The following is a 16,220-nucleotide window of genomic DNA, read 5'->3' on the forward strand; positions in this document are numbered from 1 at the left end:
TGGGATTTCCCCATTTCCCCATACATTTTTTCTGTCCATTTGTGTGCTTTCTCAGAGCTGAGCTGTTAATAACAGGCAACTTATACAGCCGCTAGAATAGAAACAACGAAGAGGGATAGCGAAAAGAAAATATTCGCGAAGTAAACTCCACCCTTGTGTAGTAAGTAAGCTTTCGCTAGGGTAAAAGTACGGCATCTTCTCTGAGAAAAATTCTCAGAATCTTTCTGTGCCCGAAACAACAAAGGTCGCTGATTCTGTTTGTTATGTGTTTTATGTTGCCCCTCGAGCTGTGAACGCTAGCGAATATTTCTCATGAGGTTCATCTGGCATTGCAATTAACACAAAACAGGCGAAAAAAACAAGAGTGCAAAAGATTATAGGTCGCTTCTAGCTATCAGTGTTTGGCTTTGTGTGTGTTGCTTGTTTTCGTTGCGCGAAACTTAGAATTTGTTCATTTCCTGTACATGTGAATAGCACACCTTCGATAATTTTAGTTGCCATTCGTATTTGCTCTCGTACGTATCGGCTCTGTCCTGACGCAACTAGCTCCTAGCTTTGTTGACGGTTTTGATCGAGAGTCGAGGAACGATTTTTTCATAAACGGTCATTCTCGCGATGTTTCATTTTTATCGCTGCAACTGGGTGCATCTATTAGACGCGTGTTTGATGTTTGTTGAACGGAAGATGCCTCTCGTTAAATACTCAGTGCAATACGTGCATTGATATAAAGAAACAAATTGCGACATATGACCACTTAGTGTATTGTTCTTGCAAATCGTTGCTTCTCGAAATGATTCTACGAAACCACACAAGTCATTAAACCTTTTCAGGGTCCCCGGAACTATTTACTGAAGAGTTATTTATGAAATTTCGACGTATTCGTGAATGATATCCGAAATGATAAACCAACAAATTAAAAAAAAAATGATTGCGTAGTCCTACGTCCTAAGCGGTCCTGTGTCGGATACAACCCCTCGAATGTTTTGTTCATCTTGTTCTGTTGATTCGAAAAGAATATTTCTCACTTATTATTCACAAGTTTAGAATGAAATTCCGATCGAGTTGATATTTTCAGTGTTTTCAATGAAAAAGAAACAATTTTAAATAACTTTCCAACAAGAAACGTTATTTACAACGCCTTCCCGTTCGTATATCACAATGCTATTGCCGCAGAGCCCATGTCGATCAGGGAGCAATTCATTCGAGGCAGATAAGGCCAGCATCGGTCAATGGAGAATTAATCGTCATCAAGGCAAAATAAAAAGTCAAACCCAAAGCGTAACTTTTCCTCCACGCTCGCACCGCGAAAGCCACGGTGCAGGTTCTCTAATCGAACAACATAAAAAGTGTATCTACACCGAGGCAACCCGTCCCCGCCCATTCAATAGAAGCGGCGGAGCACACGGGATTTATCAGTCACAAATTATCTGACATTTTATACCCGCTCAGTGTGTAGCAATATCTATCTCGGGTACGACAAAAACTTCCTGCTCGCAACGTGGTTTGCATTGGTTCTAAACACTTGAACACACTGCTCGGCGAGACAGAGCCCACACTATCTCTAATGCACGTTTAACAAACCCCTCGATTTTAAAGTTTTATACTTTCCCATTATTTTGTTTTTTCGTTTTTCCCGCTTCCTATCAGACAGGCATAGTGCCTCCAAAACGGGCAATGCTTCGCTTTTTGTTTTTAATTTACCTTTCGAATCCCTTTAATAGGTTCGACCCATGTTCAAGCAGCGTGAAGTTGACCTTTTCATGTCGTCGTCGTTTACCACTATCACAAACTTCCGCTCATGTTCTACAGCGGACCCCTTTATTTTCACCAAATGCGCGACCATATTTCGGAACAACCTGATTGAACTCGAACACCACGCAACCAATTGCAGCACTGTTCCCACGAATTGTCCCACTTCACGCAAACGATTCTTCGCCTTGGGGTAGAGCGTTGATGATTAGTAGCGATCAGCCTTGGACAAGTGCGAATGACGCAGAAAAAATAATGCAACCTCTTTAAGCGGCAAGCATCAGCTTGACAGACTACAATGTTGCGATCTTAAACAATTTGATTGAATTTATAGATAACCAGTTTTTATTTATAGCCGATTGGGGCAAAGATGCCCGTTTTCACGCACTTGTCTTATTATTGAGGTGGAAGCGTGCAAGCGAGTGAGTGAGCAAGTGACTGACCAGTTCATTACGCCAGCATAACCAGAATACCTCACTGCATGGCACTCTGTCAGAATGATAATAGACCGATACGGTCGTGCCGTTGATAATAGGACCGACTGTTGCCATGGGATGGAGGATGCAGAAGGAGCAGGAAATTGAATACAATGTTTCATCGTCCATTTGGACAAGCAAGTATTTCTGGTTACCGGATGCTAATGTCTTTTGGAGGACCGGTCCAAGGATCAACTGGGAGGCGTGTGTGATTATGTGATCGCTCTATTGTGTTGATATGTACCTGTTTTAGGATTATATTCCTTTTTATATTTTCATTTCGAAGAATTTACTCCGAAGTGGATTAGCTAAAATAAGATGTTGAAATTGTCAGTTACTTAAGAGGCCTCTCTTATTATCTTTTCTTAAGTGGAAGGGGGTTCTATTGCGACAGCTAATATCCGAATCATTAATTCAAACAACTTGCCGTTAGAAAAATGATCTGCACTTAAATACTTTTAACCATTCAAATACCTCCAGCTTCGACACATCTTCATCATATTCCCATCATTTTTTTTATATCATCACATTGTGTCTAGGCGTGATTAGCTCTCTGTGCGAGCAATTTCCGCCGCAAGCGTTGGAGAAAAGCTTAACACTTGAACCCATCTCACCATAATGGCGTCCAAATTACGTCCAATTTCATAACCATCAACGCTCTAAACTCGTCTCGCACAGTGCAGCGTTTGAAGAAGACAGTCGCCCCCCAATACGGCTTCGTCACCGTCGCCGCATTCATCGCCAGGGGAGAGACCACATATTCCCCGCCACATAAACAGCACAGCAAGTCGTTGACATTCACTCCACAAACTCTCGTCAAGTTCCATAAAAGTCCGAGAAAAGAAGAGCCACGGGCAAGGCTTGAACCGCACCTTGACTCTCCGAGACCTGTCGGTCAGAAGTAGAAAGTACTTTCATAGATGGATTTAAATAATTGCAAACGAGTGTACCACCATTGTCAACATCGCCATCATCGCCATCGTCGTCTTGGTCGTTGTCAATTGGCACAACCAGTATGAACATAAAAAAATTATGGGAAAAACGAGAATTCCATTTCATTGACTACATTCTTCTTTCGCCGCCTGCCACTCCCTCCTGACGCAGGGACTCCACGCGCGCACACAGATCTGCGGCCAGCTTCTGCATTCGGACTCCATGACATGAATTTACAATCGGCAAACGACAGAAACAGTTAAAAATCAATGAACTCATCATCTCCCAAGCGATTACGACATCCAAATCGAGATGTCCACCCGAGCAGGCAGAAGGTTAGAATGGGTTAACCTGTTCACCGTGGGGTCAATTGCCAGCGGGAGTCGAAACGTCCGTCGGCAGCGCGTTATGATGAACTGTAATTTTCTGTTTCCCCCCAATCAATTGGCATTTCACCCTAATTCATTTAAGTCGGTTATTATATTTTTATTACAGTGGTTCGTTTCCCGTACATTGCGTCCGGTGTGTGTATGTGTGTGTGTGTGTATGTGTGTGTGTGTGTGTGTGTGTGTGTGTGTGTGTGTGTGTGTTGGAATCCCGTGCTCAATGGTAGCTCGGAAGTGATAGGGGTTGGGGGCAGATGATCACGAAAGGTTCTACCGTGCTATTGGAATAATATATATGTTTAACCTGAGCGGAAATTACTATGTCCCATTGATAGAAATTAAAGTGGAGTCACGTGACAATCGATTGGTTTTTCAGCGGTATCAGGTTTTCAGGACGTTCCAGAGAGCAGTTTTCTAATTACACTGTTCCAAACAGTTTCAATTGTTTTTCAAACCCGTTTTCACAATAAAAAAATTTGAAACATCCATACTGTCATCACTAGATTAGTTGTATACAAATTAAGAATCGAACATCGTGATTTTCTTTAACTTTTCCCACTAATAGTGTTGCCTACATCGACGGTGCGGCTGATACCGCACCTAACTCTGATGCTCCCGTCGTTTCTGCTGTTTGTCGGCCATCATTCACCGAATTAGAGGATACATCGTCACCGTCACCGCTGACTGTTTCCAGCCGTCTATGGTTACTCCCAACGGAATGCGCGCAAAATAGCATGATGGAAGCTCCCAAACCGCCCGGCACAGTCGAGCACCGCTGTCGTCTCTCCGCTGACTGCTCCTGCCACTCAAGACATTCCGTTCCTGTGTCCGGAGCTGGTGAGGGAGTCTTCCAACTAGCTACTTCAGGCAAGTACGATTGCAGTACCGTTTCTCCGCTTCCTGATATTGGTCCCATTGATAGTGCTGCATACATCAATGGTGTGGTTGATGCCGAGCCGAACCTCGATGCCACTGTTGTTCCAGCTACCACAACCTCGCATTTCAACGCTCTTTCCTCCAACCGTCATCAGGAAATTAGTGTATATTACCAAAACGTTGGCGGTATCAACAACAGGGTCGACGATTTCCGGGTAGCTGTATCAGATCAATGCTACGACATAGTAGTTCTCACGGAGACTTGGTTGGACTCACGTATACTCTCTCACCAAGTGTTCGGCTGCGACTACGAAGTTTTTCGTTGCGATAGGAACGCTGATAATAGTCGTAAGGCTAGAGGCGGAGGCGTTTTAGTAGCCGTGAACTCCAGACTTGAGACGAGGGCTGTAGAAAACCAAAAATGGTCTTGTCTAGAGCAGGTATGGACGGCGATCACACTTGGCGACCGCACTTTATATCTATGCGCATTGTATATCCCTCCTGACCGAACACGAGAACGTGAACTTATCGAGATCCATTGCCAGTCAATTTTCTCCGTTCTGGAAGCCGCTAAAGCAACAGATGAAATCATCTTGATGGGTGATTATAATATCCCAGGAATCTCGTGGAAGAAATCACGCAACGGTTTCCTTTATCCGGATCTGGGTCACTCAGCCCTCCATTCCAACGCGTCTTTTATGCTAGATACTTATAGCTTAGCCACTCTCTCGCAAATTAATCACGTCACTAACGAGAACGGCCGTAGCCTGGATCTTTGCTTTGTGAGTGCGCAGGATACAGCCCCATTCTTATGCGAGGCTCCCGCTCCTCTCGTGAAACTTAACCCCACCACCACCCACCCTTGCTGGTTGCCGTTGGCACAAAACTGTTACAGGATATCAATATTTCACCTGTAGTCGTTTCTAACGACTTCCGTAATGCTGACCATCGTCGTATCAGCCAGTTGTTCTCTAGCTTCAATTGGGGCGACATATTAGATACCGCTAACGTCGAGTCTGCAGCTGTAACATTCTCCAACGTCCTGGCATATGTCATCGATAGACATGTGCCAAAGGAGAAGTGCCTCCATACGTCCCGAAAACCATGGCAAACACGAGAACTTCGACGAATGAAATCCATAAAGAGGGCCGCATTAAGAAAGTTCACCAGATACCGCACACAAACTCTTCAATGCCAGTATGCGAGAATCAATTATGAATACAAACGTGTCGCGAAACAATCTTTCCTGAATTGTCAGCGTAGAATACAGAGGAAACTCAAATCCCGCCCAAAACAATTTTGGAATTTTGTCAACGAGCAGCGCCATGAAGCTGGCCTGCCTTCGTCTATGACGTTCAATGGAAATGCGGCCTCTACTCAGCAGGATATCTGCAACCTATTCTCAGAAAAATTCGCCAGTGTTTTCACCGATGAAACATTAACCGACGACTATATCAGGCATGCTGCTAGCTACCTCCCCCGTTCTAACCAAACTCTGAGTAGGTTCGACATCAATACGGAGATGATTTCAAGGTCATTCTCAAAGCTCAAAACGTCGTTCAACCCGGGACCCGACGGTATTCCTTCAGCTTTTCTCAAAACGCACATGAATGACCTATTGATCCCGCTGCTCCACATATTTCAACTCTCTGTAGCCACCGGTGTTTTTCCGACCTGTTGGAAACTATCGCATATGTTCCCAGTCCATAAAAAGGGAAATAGACGAGATATTAACAATTATCGCGGCATCACTTCGCTTTGCGCTTTGGCAAAACTATTTGAGCTCGTTATTTTGGAACCGCTAGACGCTCTCAGCAAACCGTACATAAGTACTGACCAACACGGATTCACGACGGGCCGCTCCACCACCACAAATTTACTGTGCCTCACTTCTTACATCACCGACAGCATATTGAAGCATGCCCAAACGGACGCTATTTATACTGATCTGACTGCAGCCTTCGATAGATTAAACCACTGTATAGCTGTCGCCAAACTGGACAGGCTTGGGATTAACGGCAACCTTCTACAATGGTTTCAATCACACCTCACTGGCCGTCGACTAGCCGTCGTTATAGGTGACTGCCAATCCCCTTTTTTCGCTGCTACGTCTGGTATACCACAAGGTAGCCATCTGGGCCCCTTGATATTTCTGATATACTTTAATGACGTAAATCTGGTAATTGAAGGTCCACGGCTATCATATGCTGACGATTTAAAAATTTACCTTCAGGTCAGCTCGATTGAAGATTGTCGCTTCCTTCAACGACAGATGGATGCTTTCGCCGATTGGTGTATTCTTAACCGAATGGAGGTTAACCCCGCTAAATGTTCTGTCATCTCGTTTTCGCGCACGAGACAGACCATATTGCACAACTATGTCCTGTTCGGCACGGAAATTGAGCGTGTCAGTGAAGTCAAGGACCTGGGTGTCATTTTAGACGTGCAACTCTCTTTCAAACCGCACATCACATACATGGTGAATAAAGCATCCAGAACTCTGGGGTTCATCTTCAGGATTGCTAAAAATTTTACCGACATCTACTGCCCAAAATTTGTTGATGCACGGGCCGAAGGTTGTGCAGTCCACTGATTATTCAACAAGAGTCAAAGGGTGTACCGCTCATGACAACTCTACACGAGCTGATGATTGCGCCGGCTAGTGACCATTCTATCCTGGATTCCTCGAGTCGAGAAAGACGCACCACGCTAGATATGGGGTACAGACAAGGGGGGCGTTGCTGATTAATGGTCAGCTGCATCCCAATATTAAGTATCCCGTGTCGGGCACACGTACAGAGCATCGAAGACTGCGACATACCAATTATGAGAACACTTGTAATACTAACCTCGAGTCAACCGCGAGTAATCGGTTACATATTACTAACATAGTCTAAGCAAACATTGTCAAAATATTGAACTCCCGGCCCCGTTAGGCTGACGCCCTATGAGCCTTAATAAAATATATATTTTGGATAAAAAAAAATCTACTGTCTGAAATCCCTCTACTGCTCCCTCACTCGCTCCATCTTATGTATGGTGCAGCTGTTTGGACTCCACACTACAACAACGGCGTCGAAAGGATCGAATCAGTTCAACGAAGATTTATAAGATATGCTCTGCGTAGATTGCCGTGGACTGACCCCCTCCGATTACCGAGTTACCAGAGCCGATGTCAGCTGATCAGCTTGAAAACTTTGTCGGTTCGTCGAGACACAGCCAGGGCTTTGATGATAGCTGATACTTTACAAGAACGCATCGATTGTCCCGGTCTTCTGGAAAAAAATAATTTCAACGTTCGGGCTCTTCGAAATAACTTGAATAACTTGATCTCGGGCTCTTCGAAATAACTTGATGTTACGATTGCCCGCCCTACGTACAAACTACGGCATGTTCGGTGGATTAAATGGTCTACAAAGACTCTTCAACAGGGTAGCCATGCTGTTCGATTACCATTTATCCCGAACGCTTCTTCGTCGGAGATTTAGCTCTTTTTTTACAGAACAAACAGTCCCGTGATTATTGTTTTTAAGTGTATCTTTAATATGTGATGACTGTAATTTGATGTAATTAATTGTAATACGATGTCATTTGATTCATGTTTAGATTTAAATGTAGATTTTGAATTTTATATATCCTTAAGCACATCATTGGGGCCCTTACAGCCCGTTGATGAATTGACAAATAAATAAAACAAAGAAAATAAAACTTTAACTCAGCACTAGATTAGTTGTATACAAATTAAGAATTGAACATCGTGATTTTCTTTAACACATTTGTCGCCAAACGCGACCCGGCTGAGTTTTTCGCAGCACCCAACCCTCCGAATAAATTTTTAAATGAAGACCAAGCTTTGTCTGTATACAACTTTTACATAACCTAGCAATTTTTTTTTTTTGCATTTGAAGATTAACTGACAACAATAACACATGTAATATAATATGGATTTCGTATGAATATAATATATATAGTACAAACCATTCGTAATATAAATTGATAAAAAGTATAGAAGAAACATTATATTTTTAAGGTTTTGATTTTGATTATCATGCAAGTGAATGATTTTGCAATAAATATTTCCAATAGTAGGGGAAATCAGGGAAAATCGACACATCCTGACTTTTCCAGTTAGAAGCTTTTTTTTAAAACTAGCTGACCCGGCAAACTTCGTCCCGCCCAAAATTTGTTTTTTGTTATCAATACCTTCAAACATTCACGTTCTCTTACTATGAGCAAGTTCATGGGTCCAATCGCAGAACTGTTGATTGGTTGATCTTCTAATCGACCCCGTTGAATTCACCTTTTACTATAAAATTCCTAGTATTTCTAACAAAACTCATCATTATAATATCAGATTATTTTCAGACACAATTCTCGTTCAAGATTTTTCAACCACTTGCAAATAACATGTTTTATACAGAAAATATGATAGAATAATGACAGCCCTAAATTGGACAAACATTGGAACATTGGAACATTGTTTGTTTTTTCGCAGTTTGTGCCTATTTTTACTGTTCTATTAATAGATATTTATGCCTGCAACAGATCCAGTTCGCTTTGTTTTTTTTTTATAATACTGGTCTCTTGATATTTTTAAACCTTATTATTATCTATAAGATAAATCGTCCTGCTCAAACCTTTGTAGGGGTATGATGTGAGCCATCATCATCATCATTACCAATTCCTTCCTCGAGTTCTGCTCTTATCAACACATTCGGCGATACTTTGTTATTGGTAGATATAGGAAGAAGAATATATAGGAGTGCGTTTTATCACAATCATACCCATTTCCACTTTCGAACGAAGATCCATTTCGTTACCGGAAATTACCGTTACCGGAGGGGAAAGGAGTGTCTAACCACCATAAAAACATTTATTGCACCCCAAAACCTCCATATGCCTAATTTGGTTTCATTTGCTTGATTAATTCGCGAGTAATGCAGAAATTTTTGTTTCACTTTGTATGGCAGCCCCCCTTTAGAGAGGGGGGGGGGGGTGGAGTATCTAATCACTAACCATTTTGTAAATTCTTTTTTAATCACTTTGCTTTAGTTCACTTTGTTTAGCTATGTAATCACTTTGTAATTTCTTGAATTAAATTAATAGATGAGTGTATTATCATTCAAGCTCCAATGCAGCTTCACAAAGCGTTCTCAAAATAAGCACAACAAAATTGTACAGTACCAAGCTTGTTTTCGGATGGATTTAGATTTAGGATTACGTCTTTCATTTCTGTACCGGTGTGTAAGTTAAAAGCTTAAAAAACAAGAGGTTACGTCGGAGGTGCAAGTTTTTGAGCGTGAATAACTCTTTGCCGATTGAACGAAGTGGTATGATAATCACTTCATTCGAAAGATAAAATGTCTACGAGTGATGTTTTTTTCATATCAGGAGCATGTTTGGACTTGAATTTGATCATGACTACCTTCTATTTAATCGAGTATATGGGCCAAATATAGCACAAGTCAAAATGTGCCTGAAGGACTTGTACACTCAAACACATCATCTCGCACGACCTTGATCACGCTTTTTTACTTGCCGATTTTCTGATCTTTTATAAATTAACTAACTGACCCGGCAAACTTGGTCCCGTCCAAAATTTGTTTTTTTTGTTATCAATACCTTCAAACATTCACGTTTTCTTACTATGAGCAAGTTCAGGAGTCCAATCGCAGAACTGTCCATTGATTGATCTACTAATCAATAATTATAGGATAATTGCTAAAAAATTCCTAGTACTTCTACCTAAACTCATCATTATAATATCAGATTATTTTCAGACACAATTCTCGTTCAATATTTCTCAACCACTTGTAAATAACATGTTTCTCCGTTACATGGAATAAATGTTTGATACAGAATATATATCCTCTTCTCCTCTTAGAGAAAGTGGGAGTGTCTATTCACCATAGAAACGTTTCGGGCCCTCTAGAGTTGTGTGAACAGCTTCATTTCAACATCATTTACAGATATCGATACAGCTTATAATTTATAACACTAAGCATTTGCAAAAAAGTGACTATCAAAACCAGTGATAAAATGTTTGCATTGGGAAATTTCGTAAAAACAAGCATCGTGAACTGTTCAGTTTTTGTTGTTGTTTTAACTGTTTTGTTTGCTGTTTTCATGTTCAAGTGCTAGAAAAGGTAAGAATCTACTACAAATAGATGCACAAATGATCCAGAAATATTCGCTAAAATTAGTATTTACGGTGTCGGACAAAACATTGAAAAAAAAATCCAATCCAGTGCTTCAATCCATTTATTACAATTTATTTGCATTGTTCGAAGAAATTTATATCATCTGTAGTTAAAACAGTAGGGATCTTTCTGGGAGGTTCGCTTCATGGCCTCCATCTTTCGCGATCGTTTTCCTTGGATGTCCAGTTGTTTCGTTTTTTTTTTTGCGGTCGTGGAGGGCATTAAACAAGAATATTTTGGATCGACCCAAGAGCTCTGTGATTTCGCGTTGACTGCTGCCTGCCTTGGACGTTTTGTGGATGATAATCCGCTGTGTTTTCATGCAATTATTCACGTGACCCATTTTTTGTTGGCTGCAACTAGAATTCGAGAATTAAAACCTTACATACTTCTTGTTTACATGATAAACACTTATCAGGATCCAAGAAACACAAAATACCACCGAGAGACAATCAAATTTCTTCAAAAATCGGTCGTACCAACACTCGAAACAGTGGGAACGTGGAACTGGTCCTAAATTTTGTCGCGTCATTTCAGTTGTTAAGTATGCTTAAAACGCATTTTTTAATGAATGATTTTTGCTCTAACTACACTGTCATTCTACGCATAGCTGTCCCATGTTCCAAAATCAGCAACTGAGAAAAACGCAATCAAAGTGTTCTAGCATATTTGCCTACCAGAAGCTTTGAACATTTCAGTTTAGCAATAAACCGGGTCTTTCATGAGCACTAGACTATTGACGAAGTTCATGCCAACTCATTTTTCTCAAAAACGATTTTTTTTAATTCCCAAAAATATATATATGAATAGCCCTTACAATTTCCAACAAGTCGTCCATACATCGGAAGATGGGCACTTTTACAGGGAAAAAGTTTCTCGAACAACATCTTTTTCATGTTTTCTTTGAAAAAAATACAACTTATCCTAAAATATTGTAGGTCTGATTTTTTTTTCAGGTTTTTTTTAAATTTTGAGTTTTTTCAACTTTTTTTCGAAAAATCTCAATTTAAAAACTATAAAATCTACAAAAGATGGTCAGAGAATGAAATGTAGGAAATTACTTTGGTGTTCATTAGATAATCAAAGAATTTTTTGGAAAAAAAATTTCATTGAAAAAATATATTTTGAAAATTAAAATTCATTTTTCTCGAAAACATATCCTTTTTTTAAAATTCAGGAAAAAATTTATATATATATATATATATATATATATATATAGCCCTTGGGCACATTTACATGGAAAAAGTATTTCTAACAACAACATTTTCATTTTTTTCTTTGAAAAAATACTATAAATGTAACATTTTTATGTATAAATTATCGCAATGTGTATGCTCTGCTAACTTTTCTCTATTTGGAAACTCGTCAAGAACATGTCAAACGTGAGAATTTATACCCAAAAATGTTACGAACAAAACTTTTTTTTTCATGAGTCTTCATACAAAAATGACTTATATTCCTAAAACTATAACAAATAGAAAGTTGACGTCTTCGACAAAAGTTCACAGTAATAAGATCTAAAACTTTGACGAATACACTATATCGGTATCTTGACTTTAAACAAAATTAGGATTAGGATTAGGATTATTTTTTTCAAAGAAAATATAAAAAAGCTGTTGTTAGAAAAACTTTTTCCCTGTTAAGGTGCTCATCGTCCGATGTATGGACGACTTGTTGGAAATTTTAAGGGCTATTCATATATATATATTTCTATATATATATGTATATATATGTTTAGGAATTTAAAAAAATACGTTTTTGAGAAGAATGAATTTTTATTTTTAAAATAACTTTTTATTATCGAAACTTTTTTCCAAAAATAAATTTTTGGTATTTTTTCGTAAATATTTTAACAATTTCCTACATTTCATCCTTTGACATAAATTTTGTAGGTATCATAGTTTTTAAGTCATACATTTTTATAAAAAATTAAGAAAAACAATTTGGCTTTTTCCAAAAAGTTGTCTAATTATTTTTCGAATATTTCAAGTTTGCAAAGTTGGTTAAATGACCCGTGTCTTTACACCCACAACGTTTCACTCTTTTCTGAGATGGTGCTGCCAACGGCCAGTCGTGATGGCATGAAATTCGTCTATTGTCTAATGAAATGTGGAAAATTCCCCTCACTTTAATCAATCAAGCATGATTAAAAGTTTAAAAATTCATGGTGGGACAGTTATGCCTACAATATCAACATGGGACAATTGGACTTGATGTTGTTTTTTGAAATTCTCGGAACAAACAATAAGTTTTTTTTGGTTTTCCGAAAGATTATGCATAAAAACATCATTGTATGAAAAAGGGAGTGATCCGCAACACCTTTGCAGAATATAAAACTCATTGTTATTAGACATTCGCTAACAAAGTGTACACGTGTTCTGTTAAACTTTTTCTTATTTGTTTGAGAATTAGTTCGTTCTTTCAAACCAGAAATGAGTACATTAGCCCTACTGAAAGCATGGCATGAAATTCATGTACTTGAACCGATTCATTCATTATGGATTTCACAAAAATAAATACATGGTTGGACAGTTACGCCTAGAATATCAACATAGGATAATTGAGTTTGGTGTTGTTTTCTAAAAAGCTGGGAACGAACAATCATTTTTTTTTTGTGATTTTCTGGAAGATTTGGCCTAAAAACTTTGTTTTATGAAGAAAAGTAAAAATGGTCAAAAAGTAACATGGGACAACTATGCGTAGAACGACAGTGCAGGTGTTATCAAATGAAAAGAGCTTGTTTTTTGGGAAGAAATATCAATAACTTTGAATAAAGTTTAGATATTGACAAATTCTGCATCGAAAAATGTTTGTATTAGTAAGCTTTAAAAGCCTACTGAAGACAGTTTGCATGTAAAATTTGAAATATAAAAGTTAGAGCAAAAAAACAGTTTTTTTCATGGTGACCATAACGTAGCTTAGAAAAAAGCGCTATATCGGTTATTTCAAGAGATAGAGAAAAACTTTGTTCTACAAAGATGTCTCAAATAATTGGAGCTACAGCATGGTAGAACTATGTTTACCTCTATCTATAAAGATAAGAAAGTTAGATTTTTTTATTTCATCGACAATTTTGGTCACCCTATTTTTTACAACATATACAACAGGCGCTCTATCATGAGTAACAACTTTGTCTAAGACAGTTTTTGTCTAGAGAATAACTGTCAAGCTCTAAATGCCAATTTCCACTTAAATGCATCTCCTGGACCATTGGGCAGTGGTCTCAATGTTTTGTCCGACACCGTATGTGGGAAAACGTATGTGTATGTGTAAGTATCATCACTTTTTGAAATCGTCATACCCAAAAACGCATTAATACGAAATATATAAATCGTTCATTTCGAGAGTACGCATAGCATTTTGTAATTTTGGTACAATGTGCGATGAAGTGTTCTCCAATTCACTCCAAACTTTGATCAAACGGCTAGAAAAAAACCGACTAAACGCATCAAAATGAAACGAATGTCAATCAATATGAATTTCGTGCAGCGTTTTGTACATATTATGTACAACATGCGAAAAAGGTCGGGTCAGCGGACGGGCGATGCGTGGAACTGTTTTATTATTTCAAAAATAGCAATTTTATTTTAAAATATATGGAATAAATTAATGTTTTTGTTCAGAAATGAAAACAATGTTTCCAACTTCGAAAATTCGAAGTGTTCACGAAAGAAATTCTACAGCGAACAACAAGACTCTTCAATTTCGTTTCGGTTCATAAATACATAGCCAATCATTATGATGAACCAACAAAATGAAGAAAAACATTCTATCGCTTGTTTTTTTCAGCAGAAAAACTTTTTCACCGCTCCATATAGGAACAGATGCAATCCAGCTATCGGCGCTGGTGCGAATAAACCTCTATTTCTCGTAACAATAAATCATTACTTCAAACCAACCCACCCTCACTCTCTCTCTCTCTCTCTGGCGCGCGTGGTTATCGCAACTAGCAGCAGCAGCACCAGCACTGGACCTCAAAATAAAACGTCTCCTGCTCTTTTCATTCGACTTGATTCCGCTCCCTATCCACTGTGCGGGGGAGCAGAACTGACCGCTATTGCATTATTCGAGTGTTTCATGCGGCCTCGACGATAGGACTCACGCATTCTACAAATCTGGAACGCTTCGGCATTAAAGCAATTTGCCTTTGCGGTTTCCTTTTGATCCGGTGGGAAGATGTTTTGAATGTAGTTTTCCGCCGTGAAATATGGGTTTTTGGAGGCCCATGCTACAATTGCTGCTGGTTGGGCACGGTTTTGTGGTTTCATGGTGTTGCTTCGAATCGGTAGAGTGTGAAATTTATGCTGAAAGAATGAAACGAAGGAAAAGTAGATCGAGTTCGTCGCTTCAATTTCGGAATCCCTCATGATTATATGAAATTCAAACGAGCTTTATTATCGATGGATTTTCTCCAATTTTGGTGTTAGGCTCGAATAATGGAAATCATCGGCTTCATCAATATAATAATGATAAATTCGATATCATGATCAATACCTGCACAATTTGTTTATTGTAATAAGGCAAACGAATAATTGTTTATAATTATATCGATTTCTATTTCTACGTCGGAATCTCAAATGTTTGTATGTTTTGCGCGCAATCGAAAGTGTTGCGAAGTGGATTCTCCACAGATTTCATTGTTCCCCCGTTTGCATAGTAAAAACAGCAATCCAGATCGGTTGTGCTCTGCTTCCAAAGAAACCCCTTCACGAATTAATCGAATCCGGGTGTGTGCGATACAAAATCGACGACGGACTATTCCACCGCTCACTTCCTAACAGGTCTCTCTCCACGAGCGACTTCATTCAGCATAAACCGTGCAAATTACGCTCGTTATGCTCGAATTATTGAATTGTAATTGCCAGCTCCAGTCAGCCAGCGGTACAAACAATCAACCACGGATGCAGTGTACAAAGCCACTGTGGCCGCAGTCGGTCGTTACAATGGCCGCGTGTGCTTTCTACGGCTCAGCCGGTTTGTGCCTTCTTGGCCGACGGTAGCAAACGCTGGTCGTCGTTCCGTGAGATGGATTTCCCGCCGATCTTCGAGGTTTTTCATTTTTGCCTCACCTGAGCGCAACCGGCTGAATCGAAGCGATCGCCCATAAGATTCACGCCTTGATTGTTCCGTCTACTTGAGCGCAGAGAGCGACAAAACTACGTCCGGATGCAATATATAGAACACAACCGAATCAATGTCACGATTCTCTTTGCATCCGGCCTGAAGGGCGCGCGAACGCCCTGAACAACATGAACAACAATTGTTATTACTAGTCTAGTCGAAGTGCTCCGAGTTGGGCTTTCGCTAAAACTAGTCTGGGAAGGAGTCATAAAAATGAAGTGCGGTTTGGTTGGCGGTGGAAGACGTTAACCTCTCTGTTGTGGCCCGATGAGTCATAAGTCTACCTCAGATATGTGTGAGGTATACGGAGGGAAGAAAACAAATAAATAAGAGAGATGTTAGTTCGAGGCCGCACACACAGAGGAATGCCCTCAGGGTTAGTGAGTCACATGTTTAGTAGAAAAGAAAGAAAAGGAGAAAAAAAAATGCACGGACGTCGCATCAAAATCAGATGGAAACTTTGACATAATGATGAAGCA

This window comes from Toxorhynchites rutilus, chromosome 2, assembly GCF_029784135.1.
Source record: "Toxorhynchites rutilus septentrionalis strain SRP chromosome 2, ASM2978413v1, whole genome shotgun sequence".
Classification (NCBI taxonomy): domain Eukaryota; kingdom Metazoa; phylum Arthropoda; class Insecta; order Diptera; family Culicidae; genus Toxorhynchites; species Toxorhynchites rutilus.